The following is a 21,510-nucleotide window of genomic DNA, read 5'->3' as shown; positions in this document are numbered from 1 at the left end:
GTCTGATGCTTAAACATGAATCATTCATTTTCATTTCATTGTATCCTGGAACTTTTTTGGATCTTTGACTTCATGAATTTGCAAAGGATATTTTCCGGTACCAATGTTTCTACTGAAGATTTATTTCCTTTGGAGGATCTTTAGTTTCCTCAAATCATGTTAGAGAAGATAGTTTTCTTTCTGAAAATGGTATTCTTTTCCGATTGATATTGTGACAAGGTAGACTCGCTTGTGATCCTTAGATTTTCGCACACAGTCTTTTGGATAATTTGTCACTTATCAGATTCAATCATAGACAGGAAAGATGACTGTGCTGTTTTGATATTCCTTCTTCTATATAGCTGTATTGACTGCATCAAAAGTCTACTACTAACTCGTGGTGGTTGTGGTGTCAGAGATATCTGCTGAATAGATTTTGAAGATTTGTCTGCAGTTGAAAGACATTTGAATAATTCCTCCAAACCTGTGAGTGGTGTATTCTTTTCCCAAAGGTTCAGCAAACATTCTTCTGAGACTCACTAATTCTTCCTCTTGTTGAATAACATCACACCGATCACTGGTTTCACATTTAGTTCCCTTATCTACATCATTAATATGATATTATCACTAATAATATGTTTCACTGAGTGTTGACCTCGGAGACCATAACGTATAGAATCAGCCCGTCAAGTTTGCTCTGCTATTCATTGAAATCATGGCTAATCTGATAACTTTCAACTCCTCTTTCCTGCCTTTTGCTATAACACTTGATTTCCTGACTGATTAAAAATGTATTCATCTCAGCCTTGAATATAACAAATGATCCAGCCCTGACAGCCCTCTGTGGTAAAGAATTCCACAGATCCACTGTCACCCGAGAGAAGAAATTCCTCCTCATCTCTGCCTGAAATGTGTGGCTCCTTATTCTGTGATTATGCCTCTGATCCTTGACTCTTCCACAAGGGGAAACAACGCTTTGACATCTACCCATTCAAGTTTTCTAAGAATCTCGTATATCTCAATAAGGTCACCTCTCATTCTTCTAAATTACAATGACGTCAGACCCAACCTATTCAATCCCTCCTCTTAAGACAGTACCTCCATACCTGCTACCAGCCAGGTGGAGTTTCTCTGGAATGCATTCAATGCCAGCACCTTTCTTTAGATAAAATGTCTAACACAGTATAGTTTTAGAAAAAAACACTACTTTTGTAATGAATTCCCATTGAAATAAATGCCAACATTACATTTGCCTTCACTATTACCCTCTGGCTGCTAGTTTTTTGTGAGTGATGGACAAGGACTCCCAAATCCTTCTTTTATGTAACTTTCTACAGTCTTTCTCCATTTAAGTAATTTTCAGTTCTTCTATTCTTCCTGCCAAAGTGCCTAACCTCACAATAATATCTCATCTAACAAGGTTTGCCTACTTGCTTAATGTTTCTATGTGCCTCTGCAGAGACTTTGTATCATCCTCCCCATTTGCCTCCCCACTTATTTTTCTGTCACCTGCAAACTTTGTGATAGGAATATGCATTATACTTATCCAATTCATGATATAGTAAATAATTTGGCCCTAACACCGATCCTTGTGCCACTCCACTAGTTATAGGTTGCCATCCTGAAAATGTGCTCTCATCCCAACTTTCAGACTTCTATTAGTTAGCCAATCTCCTATTCATGCTAATGTACTACTACAACTATTAATTAGCCTAATGTGTAGTAACCTTATCAAACATCTTCTTAAAATCAAAATATATGACATTGAATGCTTCCCCTTTATCTATCCTGCTTGTTACCTTCTCAAAGAATTCTACTAAATTTGTCAGGCATGATTTCCCCTTTATGAAGCCATACCAACTCTGATTGATCATATTATGTATTTATAAATGCTCTGCTATTACTTCCTTTATAATAGACTCTAACATTTTCCTAATAATACACATTAAGGAAACTGGATGATTTTTACGTATTTTTTGTCTCCTTCCCTTCTTCTATAATGGTGCTACATTAGCAGTTTTCCAATCCTCTTGGGCATTTCTAAAATCTAAGGATTCCTGGAAGATTACAACTATGTATCCACATCTCTGTAGTTACTTCCTCTATCATCCTAGGATGCATCCCACCAGGTACAGGGGACTTAGCGGCTTTTAGCCCCATTAGTTTCCCTTGCACTTTTTCCCTAGTGATCGTTGTTGTATTATTTCCTCTCCTCCTTTTGTGCCTTGATTATTTAATCATTTTGGTGTGCTGTTGGTGTCTTCTACTGCCATTTCCTGTTTCCCTAATATTACTTCCCCAGTCTTATTCTACAAGAGGCCCATGCTTACTCTGACTTCCCTCTTCCTTTTTATAAATTTAAAGAAGCGCTTGCTGTTCATCTTAATATTACTTGCAAGTTTACCATCTTTATTATATTTTTGGTCTCTGTATTTTAAGGTTGCTGTCAGCATTTCTTTGATTTTGAGCATATTCTGCCTATGCCATGCAGTACTCTGTGTATCCTACCAAATTCATTTGTAGTTTAATTCTGTTCAAACAAGGATTTTATTCAGATAAAGTAGTAATATTCACCCCGTGTCAAGTTTGAAATTAGTTGATGACTGTTAACTTATATGATCTCTAATAAATGTGGTTAACACTATTACCTATTAACGTTAGGAAACGTTCATTCACAGCTTCTGAAGCTAGTACATCATCACATAAAGGTACATATTACAATGAAGGCACGTCCTGGTATTCTGGGTTTTCTTCCAAAGGTATTTGCTTTAAGTTCTTAACCTCCTTGTTTAAGTAAACACTATTAGTTGTATAACTCAAAGGTTTTTTTGACTTTTGCACATTTTTCTGGAAATGTCCCATTTTCTTAGAAAAGTTGCATTAGCAGAATAAAGCTGTATATTATTTCTATTTATGTGTTTTTTTTTAACTCCACAACTGGAACAGTGAGTTCTAGCATCAAAGGATTTAAAGGCATTTTGTGTTGATCAATCATGTGTTGTTTTGGTTTTTATCGTACATCAGAAATTTGACGAAGTGTGGTCATTTTCTTGAGCTGCAACAATACATAGTTAGAATTATAGGCTTAGTTGAGAAATAAGTATAACTAATTTGGTAGGGCACACAGTCATATTAAAATATTCAAATCTAAAGATTCATGTAAGATTTAACCACTAAAGAAACTATTGCAGCTGATAGGAAAAGCCTGAAAGGTCCACTTTGAAATCAGGGCAAACCTAGAACAGAACATGGAGATGGCACACATATGCTACTAATTCACTTAAAAGATTAGTACTCAGCACAACAACAAAAATGTACAAACAATTGTTTACTCATTAAAAAGAAGTTATGGAATAATCATGGCACTATCCCATCTTGGTGTGAAAATAAGTGTTAAATGCAGGAGAACCATTCAATGGATAAGAAATGGAAAGTGGGGAGGCGATGGCCTCGTGGTGTTATCACTGGACTGTTAATCCAGAGACCCACATAATGTTCCGGGGACCTGGGTTTGAATCCTGCCATGGCAGATGGTTGAATTTGAATTCAATAAATATCTGGAATCTAATGATGACCATGAATCTATTGTCGATTGTCGGAAAAACCCATCTGGTTCACTAATGTCCTTTAGGGAAGGAAACTGCCATCCTTACCTGGTCTGGCCTACATGTGACTCCAGACCCACAGCAATGTGGTTGACTCTTAACTGCCCTCTGGGCAACTGGGGATAGGCAATACATGCTGCCTGGCCAGCAACGCCCATATCCCGTGAATGAATAAAGGAAGTTTTTTTTATCACATGAATACCATTAAGTACCAGGATCAGAGAACAACCAAAGATAATGAAATGACACTGATTTACTGAAAAACCTTTTAATGAAGGTTTCTTTTAAGACTCAAACATTCAGGGAGAAATTGAAGGAATATTCATATGTGTATAAAGCATCGCAAACAAATTGACTAGATGAAAACTCACAACTTCATAAAGGAAACTGGACAGAATAATTAAGGAAAGATATTAAATGTATTAAATTAAACATAATATTAAATATGAAAATGGGAGGAACCTATGCAGAGGATTAGAACCCAGATTTTCAAAGCAGGAGTAATCTCAGCAATACAATTATAAGGTATATTCACATAATTTCAGAAGTATTAGGAACCCTGAGCGAATATTTTTCAAAAGGCAGTCTCTCACAGCAAGAGAAGATATCCTCTCAGGACTTACAGGTAAACTTTTCCTTTAAATGTTGTTGAATATTCTATCCTTGAATATTGTTAGATAATCTATTCTCGTTATTTTTAAGGGTCTGTTTCCAGGCTATACAATTCTGTGACTATGTTTTATTATTCTTAGATATTCTTAAATAGTTAGAAATAACATCAAACTGCACTCTATTTGATTTTATATTGCCTATTCCGATAGTTTCAGGCATAGCAGTATACTTAACCACCCAAACTGTATTTTTTGCTCATTTTGGTTAATAAAATTATGAAACTAGTAAGTCACCTCATTTACATTTTTCTATTACAACTGACACAAACTCCACACTTTATATACTCCTTAAGTAAGGAAGGAAATTAGAAAGAAAAATCCCAGATCCTTAAAATATCTGGGAAGTTCATAGCACTGTCCATGGCTTATTAAAATTCAGCAGGCTATTTGGAAGAAAATAACATTCTCAAGCAGTTTCTTCCCCTGTGGGATGGTTATGTGAATCCTGTAGACCAAACATTTGTAGGACTGACTGGTTTGAACACAATGAATGGACATTATCAGAGAAGTACTCCTGATCTAAATTAATTCTAAACAAGAATCAAAAGCTATAAATCACTTCAGAGTTTGGTTAGTTTTCTGTTTCTATCATTCTCTTGTGCTATTTTTGGAATTCAGCTTCTACCACCATTGCAAGAGCTCTTTCCAATGTTAGATCCTCTTTTCACGGTAACCTATCTGAATATAGAGACAATTAAATAACTGGTAAACTTCTCCCAGGAATAGACTTTTACATCCTGACAACCAGTCCTTAACTCAAGATGTCAGGCAGCCCTTTTCAGATACTAACCTCCTTATAGAAGATGAATTTTAAAGTTTAAAGGACATGTGTGGGGCAAGTTGTTTTTAACGCAGGGAATAGTAGGTGCCTGGAACATGCTGCCAGGGGAAGTAATAGAAGCAGATATGATACCAACATTTAAGAAATGTTTAGACAGGCACATGAAAAGACAGAGAATAGAGGGATATGGACCATGTGCAATCAAATGGGATTGTTTAGAATGGCGTCATGGTCAGCACAGACGTAATGGGCCAAAAGTTCTGTTTCAGTGCTGTACAGCCCTATATTCTATGGAAGTTGAAATCACCAATAATAAGTTGGTTGGTACAGTGGCTGAGGGAGGAAAGTAGAAAGGATATATCAGTGATAAAACTCTTATTGTATTTGAGAGGGTGGTAGAGAAAAATTATTTTGAACGAAAGGAGAGGGATGGAGTAAAGCAAGATGCTGAGAGAAGGAGAAAGCACCAGCGGAGAAATGGGTAAGGCTAAGGTGTGATGCAGGGTTAAACATTACACTGTCCTGGTGATGGTCTTGATAGGGTGAGTTGTAGAAAGTGTAGCTCAGTGGGGAAACTTCAGTAAGTGGCAAGGTGATATTACCCTTCTGTCCAGGCTTCTAATACCAATTTTAAAAGATATCCAAGTTTGCTAGAGAGTGTACTGAAGATTGGTGAAAGATTTCAAAAGTTATTCTCACTTTTTTCGTTTGCATTTTCTGCTGCTGTACCATTTTTCACCTTTGATCATCTACAATAGCTCTATTGGGCTTCCTATTCTGAAGAGCATTCAAGATACTGAGCAAACCAGACTGTAACTGATTTATCGTGTACGTAGCAATACCTATGTAGGCAACTTTAGAAATGAGGTTCTAATAAGGTGGCTCTACATGCACCAAGGTATTCTGCTAACAAACAACCCCACAGGTATGGTGGAGCAAAATCTGTCAATATCAAAAACATCCTTAACTGTTATTCTTAATGAACATTCCAGTGTGATTTTGACAACCTAAGCAAATTAGCTTCCTTTATTTGCATTAGACAAATCATCCATGCCTTATTTGACAGGACAACCAGCCCTCCCTACAATGCCTAGACTCACACTCATCTGCCTAGAATCGATTTACTAGCAACACAAACTTGGAAAAGACACCTGCTGCACAAAGTCATTTCTCTGTGAAGAAAAAAAGCCTCATGAAATCCTTACTCTTTCATAGGATGTACACAGCCCTGGCAAGACCAATTTTTGTTGCTCATCCCTAACTGCCCCATAGGTATAATCCATGATCCACTGTAGACAATCTAGTGCAGATACACCTACTAGAGAGGGAGCTCCAAGATGTTGACCCAGTGACAGTGAAGTCAGAATGCTGTAATGGTGTCCTCATGCATCTGTTGCCTTGGTTCTTCTATGTGTCAGCAATGTAAGTTTTGGAAGATGCTGTCAAAGGAACCTTAATACTCTGCTACCACTGTCTATCTGTGATAGAGGGAGTCAATGTTGAAGACGGTGAGTGGAGTTCCAATAGGAACCAAGGAAATGGCAGTACATGAGGGCCCAAGAAGTGGTAGACAGGGCTGTCGGGGCCCATGCTGTTTAGGTCAGGGGTCGGAGTTGCATCCAGGACATCATGCCAGGAGCAGCACCAGGGCCCATAGTTTCTGTCTCTGTCCCTGATGCCTATCAAGTGAGCAGTTTTGTCCTAGATTGTGTTGACCATCCTAAGTATTGTTGGAGCTGCACTCCTCCAGGTAAGTGGAGAGTATTCCACCACACTTGAGTCAGGCAGGCAGACTAGAGGGAGTCAGAAGGCGGGTTACTTGCGACAGAATTCCCGAATGAATAATGTCATATGTGTAAACAAGAGCTAGTGTTTTCCTTTGTGGAAGTTCATGACATATAGTCCATTTAGTCTATATAGTCCATTTTGTGTTGTATTTATGTGCTATTCCTGTGCTATGTTCAGAGCCAGGAATTAATTAGTTAGTCTGAATGCCCAATTGGATTTGAAATTGACAACAGAAGAAAAACATTGAATGCAGCACAAAACCAATCAAAATATAGGCATTGCTCTCAACAGCTGAGATGCCTGGATTGAGAGGTGGTTGGGGGGGGGCATGTTGTTGATTGGGTGAATGATGAGATGTGGAAATGAAGAGATGTGTGAGAAACCTGGGTCTGAAACTAGCATCTTAAACTTAATAAAAGGCAATTATGAAAGGTATGAAGGCAAAAACAGCTAAAGTGGAATGGTGTAATCATGTCCTCATGTGTCTGTTGTCTTCATTCTTCCATGTATCAGCAATCTAAGTTTTGGAAGGTGCTGTCAAAGGAACCCTGATACTCTGTTGCCACTATTTCTTCTTCAATGAAATGTGTTTTTGAAGAATAATTCAATATCTCCTTAAGTGGCTGCAGCTCCCTATGTCATGTATGTAACATGCATGATGACTTACTGTCTTTTTTTTCAATTAATGATACAATAATAATGGTAACATGTGTAGTCATTTTTTTACAGTTGTCCTTGTGGCATTTTATATCTGATATTAATCCTCAACTGCCTTTGGCAGGAATATGCAGTTGTATATAATTATTGCTTAATTGGATTGGAGTATCAAACTGTGCTAAAAGTTTTCAACAGTTTGCCATCCTAAAGCGATGGAGTGAGTGAATATTGAAGGTTGTGATTGGAGTTCCAATCAGAACCCAGGAAATGGTAGTACATGAGAGCCCAATAACTGTCGGGCAGGGATGTAGGGGGCTGCAGCCACATAAGGAGATATTTAATTATTCTTCAAAGACATATTTCATTGAAGAAGAAATAGAAGAATGAACCATAAACAAAGTTTTATAATACCCTGCCAACAGGTCTCCTGGCAGGGGCAGGTAAAACTCCCAGCTTACCTTCTTATTGCCTTCTTTTCCCCAAATTGAAACCTCTAAGTGGTCAGTTAGGGCAGCTTCCCATGCATTGAGGCTAGTAGAAGTTCAGGGGTATAGCGGAAGCCCAGCAAAATACCCTGCTGTGATAAAAAGGCTTCTCCCTCAAGGACCCCATTTTCAAACTGAGTGACCCCTGGAAATCTGGTCCATGGTTTCTCAATCAAGACCCTCAAACCTTCTCTGCATCAGACTTCACCAACCCTCCATGCGGTGAGACACCCCTGTCCCTGTACTTGCCTCAGACTGAACGCTGGGCCTGAGAATCTGTGGACAAGTTGTGGCCCCAGTTGTGTTTGCTGCTGGTACTGCTACTACTGGAATAATCAGAGCAATTTTTCCACCCAAGACGGGGACGGAAGTCCTATCTCTGACCAAATAACTGTACTCAGAGGATTAAATGACCGTGAGGCTGCTGTGGTTTTTAGGGATGTATTTTTGCTCTGATTCTTTGAGTGGAAGAGCAGGAAACCCTGCAATCCAGAATATCCTGCTCCATCAGTGGCTAACTAAGGATGATATTCTAAGAAACCGACTCAAACACATTCTGTGAGCTCATTTTGAATGTTGCAAGTGTTAGGGAAGTTCAGAGATATTTTACTAGGTTGTCTTGTGAGGACAGTTTCAGCGAGTTTGGTTTTTTCACATTGGAGTTTAGATGCACATAGAATTTTGAGTGGTCTGTACAAAGTTGATGACGAGATGCTCCCCTCATAAGGGCATCTGGTACTAGATGGGCAGAGTTTCAGAATATGGTGTCAGAATTTATTTTCTCAGAGGTTTGATAACCTTTAGGAATCTTTACCCCAAAGAGCTGTACTGGTTGTATCATTGCGGATAATTAAGACTGAGAGTGACAGATATCCAAACTTTAAGGGAGTCCAGGGTTATGGGCAACAGGCTGGAAAATGGGGTTGGGGTGAAAATTAGATTGGTCATGATCTTATTGAGGGTGGAATTGGCTCGAGAGGTTGTATGGCTCTCCTGCTCCACTTTGTTGTATTCTAAATACAGCAAGTCCTTAAAACAGTGAGGATGGGCTACTTGTAATTGGTATACATGCTTAATATACTGCATTAGTGGAAGTTAATGGAGCATTTTCCCACCTTGGCTGTAGTAATTAAATTTCTTCCAGCGTTGCTTCCATCTGTGCTATATGTTGAAGGTGGCATTAGCATTTCTCATTTCTTGCTCCATTCTTCCAGGAAATTTCAATGGCCTCATCTCAGAAATGGGTTGCACTCATTTGAGGTATTTTCATTTGTAAAGGAGCTGTCACAAAGAGACATTTAAATCCTGCAACGACACCACATACCAATGGATTAGCACCCACTTTAAGGCATTTCAATTCAGGAAGCTATGATATGCTGAGTAGTTGGAAAATACATGGCCTATAGATTAATATCACATTGGATCGTGCAATTAATCAGGGCGGCTCTTGGTTACCATACTTTATACAGCTGGCATTAAGATTCTAGAGATCATGAGAATATGAAAATTCTGAGCATGTGATCACGTTGGCATGCTTCAAATGTTTGTGTGGTCATACTAGCAGAATTATTTTTCAAAGTGTAAAATAACATCATAAGTTGTAACACGCATGATAACTTAATGTTTTTTTAATCAATTAATGATACAATAATAATGGTAACATGTGTAGTCATTTTTTGCAGTTGTCCTTGTGGCATTTTATATCTGATATTAATCCTCAATTGCCTTTGGCAGGAATATGCAGTTGACCCATCCAATTGTATATAATTATTGCTTAATTGGATTGGAGTATCAAACTGTGCTAAAGTTTTCAACAGTTTCCCATCCTAAAGGCTCTGAACCCCCATAGATTTGTTTGTTTTAAACAAATGCCAAATGTAAACAAATTATTCATGCCAGAGTTTTTGCTACAATGTGCTGTGGTAGAATTAGCCTTTATAAAAGACATTAAAACATTATGCACATATCGATTTGAAAATAAAGCATCCAAAACTCAGCTCAAATACCTTGCGCATTTAGTTGTTCATGACTAGTAGTGAACAGTAGCAGTACTTTCAGTGGATAAGGAATATATATTGGAACCTGATATGTAACCAATTTACCTACTAGACAAAACAATTTCAATTTTATTTTTCAAGTGGATTTTGATGACTTTACATGAAAGCGCTTGAGGGAGATGAAAATTATTAGGTAAAGCTTATTCCAAAACCATACTCTTGGGGACACACATACAAATGTTGTTATGAGGGTGCCAATTCAGGACCTAATTCCATACTCAATTGTCAGGACCAAACTGTAATGACTACCCAAAGGGTTAAACACAATAGCTCTTCCCTGTCTCTCCTCAGTGCACTGGCAGAAGTGCTCATATGTAGCCTAGTGCAGCACAGGAAGCTGTGCACTATTCACATTGCTGCTTCAGTGAAACTGTGCTGCCCCACAGTTTTTTTAAAAAAGGGGGAAAACAGCCCAAAGGCAGTAGGATAATTATGCAAACTCAGTGACAGCTGTGGCAGGTCTTGCGCAGGACTGGCTTCACTGAGCTGAATTAATAGCATCAACAGCCCAACAGCCCAGCATCTACATTAACATTTGATCATTAATTATTACTCTCTGACAGTGAGATCTGAAACCTGTCTAAAATTGCATGGTTACTAATCTAGTGTACCTGCCCTGACAGGCCCAAGTGTCCATCTCTTCTTAATGTTCCTCGCCACTTCCCTCTGCATATCACTCAAACCTTAACAGTCTGCATCCCTATAAAGCTTCAGGAAATTTGAAGGGCAACAGAAGTATTCGATTGGAGACGTTAAGAGGCCCCTTGCATCTCAATTGTAGCTGACAAAGCTACACTGTCAAACATCCTCCAGAAGATTTCTGTAGGACATTTGGGAAATCCTACAGAGTTGGCACTTTGTCCTTTGAAATCCGACACATGATCAATGGCCAATTGGGCAAGACACTACAACGCTGCCAACTTCGATGGAGTTTGACCCAAGCATGAATCAGTCCCTTCAGTAGATCAATAAGTAGAATTGAATGGGGGGTAACAGGGTGGGTAGGGAAGAGGGAATAAAGATTCCCATAAGCTTTACTTCATAACACAATTTGAACATATTGAAAAAACTTTTTCTCTCCCCCTAAGGGAGAAACAACTCTTGTGGTATGCAAAATGATTCTATGTATGCTTCTTGCAATGAGCAAAAAGGAGCTTAACAGTCATTAGATCACAAGGCATTTTTTACAACTTTTTGATGGTAGGTGGTTATTGCTGTGTGCATTTTAGTGCAGCTTTCATCTTGCCATGTCAAAGGAAAGTTAGGAAACTGCTCTTTTCTATTTCCAACTTTGTATTGGTGCTGCTGTCTGAAATCGTTTTAATGCTCATGAGACTAGAAAAATCAGAAATGTGAGCATGATATCAGGTTAAGATGCATAACTATTCACACCAGCAGCATGAGGTCTGGAATAAACCCACCAGCAGAAATGTATTGTTTTGGAAAAAGTAAGAAACAGAATATTATAATATTGATATCTTTCCATCATGCTATGCGTTGTTTCTGTCATCAGATGATTCAAATGTTAGATGCCCTGATGGCTATAGTGTTAGCCACATGTTTGTAATCTTTACCACTGTTTCTGTTTACCCTTTGTCGCAATATCACAATGGATGCTATTCCGTGCATTATACTAATTATTGTCTGTCTTGGGCACTATTATAGAGTGTTGCAATTCCTCAAGTTTTCACCAGTAATGTCAATTTATACATGAAAATGAAATGAGATAATGGTGTGCTGGGAAAGGTGAAGAACAAATATAAATTAATTGATCGATAAGTAAGTATTGGTCATGATTAATTGGCCCTAGAAATTTCAAGTGATCAAATCCCAAATCAATACTATTCAGATTAAGTTGTCTGCTGTGTTACCTGCCTGCTATTCATCACCCATGGCTGTAACTATAAGAGTCCAGGATGTAAAAAAAAATGCAGATTTCTTGGAAATAAAATATATTCAAGGTTTGTTTATGGATTCCTGGATTTTACTGTCATCTTGGCTTACTCCAAGTATGCCAAAGGTTGTAATTTACTGGTATGTTACTAAAATTGTCTTTCCCGTGCTTCTTTTGACTGACTATTAGTAAGGTGAGTTGCAAAACAAATGGTAAATAAAATACTGCTTCTTGCAATGAAACCCCTGATTGGATGCCCATTGGCTTAAAACAAAAGCTTTAATAATCGGTAAGATTGCAATTTTTTATTGTGTATTTGGAAGTCTAGTAACTAGGAACAAGTGCCTTGGGATTTTGGAGTTACAAAGCCTGTAAGATTCAGGTTTTCACAATGTCAAAGTGGAAGATTTGATCTTGACCCCAAAAGCTGGCTTCATTAACCATCACCCCAAAGCCCGTAGCGAAGAGAGATATAACCTTCTACTATACTGACAGGAAACACAAAAGCATATTGTTATCCACCTGCAGAGGCCAGACACAGATACCACTATACTTCTAGGATCAGATGCAGACAGAAATCCCTAAAGACCCATCAGCCCATCAACACCACTCGGGAAAACAGATGTATGACTTTCAATCAGGCATTAGAAAAAGTAAACGTGAACTCTCTCACTATTAGATTGAGGGCCGCAACACTGAACCAGCAGGGATCAGATGCCCTCCAGCAATATTAAAATGATTTGCTTTTATTTCAAAAAAAGCCTTCCATTACTGTTGTAATCTGAGTCACATAATATAGGTGCTCATCCATACACCCAGTAACAACCAATGAAATGAGCACAAGCAAGTGAATATCTAGCAAAATCAAATTTTCCTCTTTGGATCTGTGTGAAAATGCAAGGAAAATGGTGAGGCGTGCAGGCACAAGTAGACATTTATTGCAGAAACAAAGTAGAGGAAAATCTTTACTCTATCTGATCCTTTCTCTTGCCAACCAAGGAATATTTAGTGTGGTGTGTTAGATTTCTCTCATTTTTTAAAACTTATTACTCAATAAATGTGAATTTCTGAACATTTTAAAAGACATAAAGGATCAGTCAGCTGAGATCAAGTTAATCAATTTTGGTGGAAGTGAATATTTCTGTTGAATCCTGAGATTCGGCAGTACACTTGCCTCTTCTGATTCAGAGGTTTGTGGGTTGAAATCTTACTCCAAAAGTAGACACATAAGCTAGACTGATGCTCCTGCACGGTAACCAGAGGAGAGTTATGGTGTTGAAGGTACTGTTCTTCAGATGAAATATCCATCTGTTGAGGTGCATGTTAAGGATCCCAGAGTCCCTCCATCATCGTAGACAACATTGTTCTGGCAGCCAACACCAAAAATAAATCAACTAGTCTTTCATTTCATTACTGTTCATGGACATTTGTTGTGCACAAAATGGCTGTTCTGTTTGCCTGCATAACAACAGTGATTGCATTTCGAAATTAATTAATTGTATGTGAAATGCTTTGGAATCCATTGGGGAGCGATATGTTGTTGAAACTGTCAGTAAGATGATTATTCCAGGGAACCATATCATTTAGCCAGTTTAAGTAATTGTGAATCATTACAGACAGCCGTGGTTGAAGTAGTACCTTTTCAAAAACTGTTGGGAAAAGATTTCTAGGTAGTCGAGGCTGACCAGTTGGGCAAGTTAGTTCAAGAAGCCAGGCAAAGAGTACAGAACTTGAACCTTGGATTTCAAAGAGCACATTCACCAGGTTACATTGAGTTAATGTCGGGCAGTGAATGACTGTGTATTCGGCAGCTCTAGTAAAGGAGTACAGGCAATATGGCCACTTTAAATAAAACTCCAGTATGATAGTTGCTTGTGTCTGAACTCAAAATGTGAAAATAATATAAATCTTCAATAACTTCCAGTACTTCTTGGTAACAGAAAACAGGCCTGATAAATTTAACTTTCATTCAAAATTAGGATGCATGTATTTAAGTTAGAACTTTCAAAAATAATAACAATGAGGCTCAGCTGTAGCACAGTTAGCTGCACTTACATCTCTGACACAAAAGTTATTGGTTCAACTCTCTATCTGAAGTTTGAGTGCAACAAACTAGGCTGATGATTCTGGGTGTGTTGCATTGAGGGGGTGTTGTATTTGATGAAATGTTAAGGCATGGCACGGTCTACTCTGTCAGATGGATGAAATACATAAATTTTAGAAAAAAGCGGGAGAGTTATCTTTGTTGTATAGGCCAATATTTATTCCTGAACCAATATCACAAACACAGATTATCTGGTCAATATTAGTTCTAAGAGCTTACTGTGTACAACTTGGCTGCCACATTTCCTACATTACAATGTTGTATATATTTCAAAAATAAAGCACTTTATAATGTCCGGGATTGGTAAAAGGCACTACATAAATGCAAGTCTTTACCGCTGTTGACTTGCATTTTGGAGCAACCCCCTGAACACATACACCATAAAATGAGGCAGGAAGGTCAAAGCACATCTCAATGTTGTCGCAAAAAAATAATTTATTGACTTTTTCCCCAAGTTCGTTGTTTTGTGACTCCTCTTTAATAAGTACTAATTTAAGATGGGCACTGGCAGCAATCCTTAAAGCTAGCACTTGATTTTTGTAAATTGGATCTGTACAGCTACTTTGAAGTTATCAATTTGATGTTTCAGCATTATTGTGATTATTTATAACTATGTACAATTTTTTAAATTATTTGTTGTTGTTCTTTTTTCTTTGGTAACCACCAGTTGTCAATGCAGTGATCAAGCAAACTGTGCAGTATAAAAATTCCACTGAATCCTGCCAATATCCACCCTAAATTTGGAGGAAGCAGTATATTTGCGTCTCATGCATTCTGAGCCTATACACAGTCCCAGGACTTGGAAGGTCTGAAAACACTTAACACAGCAAAGAGTTTATTATTAAACTGTGTCACCAACTGGAAGGTGATTTACAGGCAATCAGAGGTCAGCTCATTGACAGAGGCAGATGGAACATCAGCTGTGAAGTCTGCTCTTGCTCTTACTCCATTACTACCTTCCCTGCTGAAAATTTGTTCTATCAATAAAGTTCCTCTTTACTTAAAATGACCTAAAAATTTGGAACCTAGATATGCAAACAACTCATGTAGATGACATAAACAAGATGTTTCTTTTTAGTGACTGTCATGTATTGTTTAATTCATAGAATCCTTACAGTGTGGAAAGAGGCCATTTGGCCCAACAAGTGTACACTGGTTCTCTGAAAAACATCCCACCTGGACTCAGCCCCTACCCTATAACCCTGAACTTCCCATGGTTAATCCACCTAACCTACACACCTCTGGATACTATGGGCAATTTAGCATGGCCAACCCACCTAACCTGCAGATCTTTGGACTGTGGGAGGAAACCAGAGCACCCGGTGGAAACCCACACAGATATGGGGAGAATGTGCAAACTCCACACAGACAGTCGCCCGAGGGTGGAATCAAACCCGGGTCAATGGCACTGTGAAGCAGCAGTGCTAACCACTGAGCCACCGAAGGTTAATATATTGTATTATAATTTTATTGTAGTTTATTGCAAGGGTAGCCAATTGAATAATATTAACTTTTAACTGGTAAACACATACATATATTATAGTTACAGTCATTTCTTAACTATTTTCCATAAAATTGAAATGCCTGCTTATTACCCAAGGGCTCTGTTGTTATCTGTCCTAAGCTCCACCATCTCCACAAGGGTGTTTAATGGAAAAATGTTTGGAGCTCCTCCAGACATCTTCAGTCTCCAACCAGAAAGGTCTGCTTTACTTTCAGTACTAAAACCCTTTAAAGACCCACTACCTTCGTGATCTCCTACTTCTTCTAGGTGAAACTGCAGAGACTAAGATGAAATTATTTAAAACATATAATGCTCCTGAATTCTCTGGAATCAGAAGACAGTCGGACAGTAACAAAAACAGGAATTGCTGGAAACGTTCAGCAGGTCTGGTAGCATCTGTGGATACAAATCAGAGTTAACGTTTCAGGTCAAGTGACTCTTCCTCAGATCCAGACTGTCATATTGGTTGGGGTATTTTTTAATAATTTGGGGAAAATCTGCTTTGATCTTTGGTATCTGCCACCTACAATGGTGGACTGGAATAACATTATTTCTTGTTTACTAGAAATGCCTCGTTCTGTATTGAAACAGATAACCACAACGAGTGGATATTTTTCATTAGACAATTTTTCATCCCATATAGTGTGTTTTTAATGATATACATGATGAAAATTTGTCCAATGAAAAATATCCACTCGTTGTGGTTATCTGTTTCAATACAGAACGAGGCATTTCTAGTAAACAAGAAATAATGCAGCAAATTTGCAGGTGCAATTACATCATCACTTTTGTAGGAGGAAGGTTAATAGAGTGTACAAGGCTTTAGAAAACCAGAAAGGTTGCCCTCTCTGTGGCTTTCTGACAGGAGACATACTTCAAATGAGGTTTCTTCAGTTAACTAAATTATTGTCAACATTTGACAATGATGAATTTGTAATAATTGGATTTAATGTCTCTCTTTTGTTTCTATTACATACTGACTGAAGAATCATTATGTGTAAATGGTAAATTTCACCCCAAAAGTGAAAACAAATGCTTTGCAAATACAGTATTGTAAGCAGATGACAACAGAGCCCTTGGCTAAAAAGCAGGCATTTCAATTTTATGGCAAATAAGTTATGACTTTGCCAAGTAGTGACTAAAAGTGAAAATATGCGTACGTACCTTCCAATCAAAAATCAATATGATTCAATGAGTTACCCTTGCAATAAATTGCAATAAAATTATAACACAACATATTAAACAATACATGACAGTAACTGGAAAGAAAAACCTTGTTTATGTAATCTACAAGTTGTTTGCATGCAAGTAAAGGTAGTTTATTGCTTTTGATCATACAGGGAAAATAATTAGCAGAAGAGGATGAATTAACTTTAAACAGCTTAACTATTTTTGCAAATGTCAAGATTCTCATTGTTTCACTTCTGCAGTTTCTTAGTAAAGCTCCAGTAGTGGGAAGATAACTGACATCAAGTCTATGAGTAACAGTTTAAGGAAGCGACAGTCAAGGCAACAGTACTTTTGCAATATACATTAAACCAAAGGGTATTGGTAATATATTGCATTTTCGAGAATAGTGGAAGGCACTGAATGACTGAGTCTCACTTACAAATATTATTTATATTCTAGATTTCCTTGAGAAATCATGTGATAGAGAAAAGAAAGCAATTGCCTACGCAGTTGGACCCTTCCTGCATTGCTCAAGTAATGTTTTTGGTAGGCTGACTGTGAATGACTTGACAGTGCCCAAAATCTGTCAGTTGTTCCATCATGTTCTCACCAAGGTTCATTGCATTTATTTTGAAGTTAAACAGAGTTGGAAAGAAAAATTAACATATAATTCAAAATTTTTTGTACTTAATAAGATTGTTATAACACCTTCCATGATCTCAGGACTCAGCAAGGTTCTTTACAGTTAGTGAAGTGCTTATTTGAATGGTAGTAGTCCAGTAATGTAAGGAAACATGTCAGCCGGATTACACCGACACAAGTAAAATGCAAGACCAAATGATTTGCTGTAGTGTTAAATATTAGCTGGAACAACTTCAAAACAACTCTGCTCTTCATTGAATAGACTCTTTCAAATTCGTGAATAAGTCCAGACAAACCTTTATGTGAAGGATTACTTCAGAAGCTGCCACATTCTGCTACCATTGCACTGAAGTATCACACTGGATTGCATGCTCTAATCTCTGAAGTAAGTCTTGGACTTTCAAAGGAATATTAGAATAGGAATAGGCCATTCAGGACATCAAGCCTGCACTGGTATAAAATTAGATTATGACTGATTGCCTACTTCTATTTACTCACACCATGTCCATACAGGGTCATAGTTTCAGGGGATTTCAACTTTGCGAACATTAGAGGGAGGAGGTGGAGTAATTCTGATGTCATTGGACCAGCAATCCAGAAGCCTGAACTAGTTTTCTAGGGGTGGCATTGTGGCCCAGTGGTTAGCACTGCTGTCTCACAGTGTTAGGGACCTGGGTTCGATTCCACCCTCGGGCAACTGTCTGTGTGGAGTTTGTGCATTCTCCCCGTGTCTGCATGGGTTTGCTCCAGGTGCTCCAGTTTCCTCCCACAGTCCAAAGATGTGCAGGTTAGGTGGATTGGCCATGCTTAATTGCCCATAGTGTTCAGGGATGTTTTGTTTAGGTTAGGGGGATGGGTCTGGGTGGGATGTTCTAAGGGTTGGTGTGATTTGTTGGGGCAAAGGGCTTGTTTCCACACTGTAGGGATTCTATGATTAACTGGGATCACCTTTTAGTGTGAAAGGATTAATCATTATGGAAAGGGATAAGGATGGTGCAGAAGTTGTGTCTAAATTGGGGGAAGGCCGAATTCAATATCATTAGACAGGATCTGGCAAGTATGGACAAGGTGCAGCTACTTGCAGGTAAGGCTGCATTTATAAAGTGGCAGTCTTTTAAACGTAATATTGAGTTCAAGGCTAGCATATTTCTCCAAGAGTGAAGGACAAGGGCAGCAAGTCCAGGGAACCCTGGATGTCAAGGGATATTGAGAGGTTCATAAAGAAAAAGAAGGACGTATATGTCAGGAACAGCCCATCAAAAACTGGAAAAGCCCTTTAAAAGTATAGAGAGTTAAGGAGGCTGTTTAAAAAGGAAATTAGGAGGGCAAAAAGGGGCCACAAAATATCTTTGGCAGATGGAATCAAGGAAAACCCCAAGGCTGTTTATCAGTATATGAAGGGTAAGAGGATTACCAGGGAAAGGTGGGACCTATTAGAGACCAAAGGAGCAACTTGTACATGGAGCCAGTGGCTGTGGGTGAGGTTTTTAAATGAATACTTTTTACCTGTATTCACAGAGGAGAAAGACATTGTAGTCGAGGATTTCAAACTGAGATGGTGAGGCTCTAAAACACGTTAAGATTAATAAGGAAGCGATATCAGATGTTTTAGTGGGCATAAAAATGCATAAATCTCCAGGATCTGATGAGATAGATCCAAGGCTGATATGATAGACAACAGAGGAGATTGCTAGGGCCCTGGCAGAGATATTTTATACTTTGCTGGCCACAGGTGAAGTGCCAGATGACTAGAGGATAGCTAATACATTTTCTTTGTTCAAAAACGCAGCCAGAAAGATCAGGGAATTACAGACCAGTCAGTCTGATGTCAGTGGTAGGGAGATTATTGGAAAAATTCTGAGGGACAAGATCAACTAACACTTGCAAAGGCAGGAATTGAACAGGGATAGTCAGCACAAATTTGTTAGAGGGATATCATGTATGACCAATTCAATTGAGCTTTTTGAAGAGGTGACTAAATATATTGATGAAGGTAGTGCAGTTGATATGGTTTCAATGGATTTCAGTAAGGCATTTGACAAAGTACCACATGGAAAAGGGGTCTAAAAGGTGAGAGCCCTTGGGATCCAAAGCAAGTTGGTAAACTTGATCGAAAATTGGCTTACAAACAGGCAACAAAGGGTAATGGTGGAGGGCTGATTTATTAATTGGAAGCTTGTGACCACATGGATGGGGGTTGAGATACTTGCGGTTTGTTACGTACATTAACGACTTGGATGTGAATATAAAAGCTACTATTAATCAGTTTGAAGATGATGTGATAATTGGGGGTGTTGTTGATAGTGAGGAAGATGATCTCAGGCTACAGCCTGATGTTCATCAGCTGGTAAATTGGGCAAGCAAAACAGACGGAATTTAATCCGATCAGTGCGAGGTGAGGTCTACTAAGGAAAGGACATACACGATATATACGCCCTAGGGAGTACTGATGAACAAAGGGACCTTTGTGTACAACTCCATAGATCCCTGAAAGTGTCAGCACAGACAAACAGGGTGGCGAAGAAGGCATAGAGGATGCTTACCTTCATTAGCCCATATATAGAAAACAGGAGCCAGAAAGTCATGTTACGTCTTTCTTAACCATTGGCTAGGCCACAGATGCAATACTGTGTGCAGTTCTGGTCACCACACTGTCAGAAGGATGTAATTGCATATGTGAGGCTGCAGAGGAGATTCACCCAGATGTTGCCTGGGATGAAAAGTCTCAGCATGAGGAGAGACTAGATAGGTTGAGTTTGTTTTCCTTGGAACAGGGGAGGCTGAGGGGGAATCCAATTGAGAGATACAAAATTATGAGAGGCATAGAGGGGGTAAATAGTGAGAATTTCTTCCCCATGGCAAATGTGTATAAGACCAGAGGGCACAAAGTTTACAGTTAGGAGCAAATAGTTTTGAGGAGATCTGAGGAAAAATCTTTCACCCAGAGGATGGTAGATGTATGGACTGTGAGAGTGTGATGGAGGAAAGTACTCTCACAATATTTAAGAAGCATCTGGTTGAGCACTTAAAATGCCGAGGCATAATAAACTATGAACCAAATGCAGGTAAATGAGATTAGTGAAGTTCAGTGTTTGCAGGTTGACATTGATTTGGTGGGCCAAAGGGCTCATTTCCATGTTGTATGATTCTATGGCTCTATTGCTTGATATCACTAGTCTCTAGAAATCTACTGATTCTTGTTTTGAACACACAAAGTGATTGAGTTTCCATGGCTCTCTGCAGTAGAGAATTCCAACCATCTGAAGAAATTGTTCTTTAGTTCAACATTATATGGCCCACTCCTTCAATTTGTTATATTGCAGAATTATTTTCTGGCATGATTTCATGAAGATATCATCATTGCTAGTTACTTAAGTGAAAATGGTACATTCTCCACTTTTGGTACAATCTGGACTGTGTTTTCTTTACTGAAAACACAAGCATAGATAAAATAATAATGTAGTTCTTTATTTTGAGATAAGACACTTTACAGATAACATTCACAAGCAGCTAAATATGGTACATTTTCCTCTTTCCGTAACTACATCAGATTGCTACAAGAATTCATAGGACTAATATATCATAGCCCCATTTTGGTATGTATTGATTGACAGTGTAGAATTTGATTAAGGTTGTCTGATCACAAATCCTTGTACAGTGCTTGAATGCTTTAGACTGTCAGTGGAGCTATTGCGTGAAGTAACTGGCTCTTGATTCAGAGAGAAAATTCTGGAGAGAAACTAAACACGTTGCTCCTAGCTGTGAATCCATGTATATTGGAAGTTCTGTAATGTTACAGGATATTTTCATTTTTCTGAAAATGAACTGTCTTTCTATAGATAGATAAGTTGTATCACAGCTCAATCTAAACATAACAGACAGTTTAATGTTGTCCTCGTAAAAATATATACACATAATAAATGAAAAGATGCCACAGTCTTCCCAGACATACCAATACTTCATTAGATAGAGACAACTGGTGGTAGTCTAACCTGAAGGTCACCATGCCTCTGGCAAAGAGAGAGGTTGGAAGGATAATCCTTCATTATAAATTCAGCCAGTGGGAGAATTGAACACACTGTTGGTATCACTCTATCGCAAACCTGCCATCCAACCTACTGGGCTAGTCTCAGTCTCTCTCTCTCTCTCTCTCTCTCTCTCTCTCTCTCTCTC

Source organism: Rhincodon typus, chromosome 7, assembly GCF_021869965.1.
Source record: "Rhincodon typus isolate 14 chromosome 7, sRhiTyp1.1, whole genome shotgun sequence".
Lineage (NCBI taxonomy): Eukaryota > Metazoa > Chordata > Chondrichthyes > Orectolobiformes > Rhincodontidae > Rhincodon > Rhincodon typus.
The sequence above is the reverse complement of the archived record's forward strand: the minus strand, read 5'-3'. Positions refer to the sequence as shown.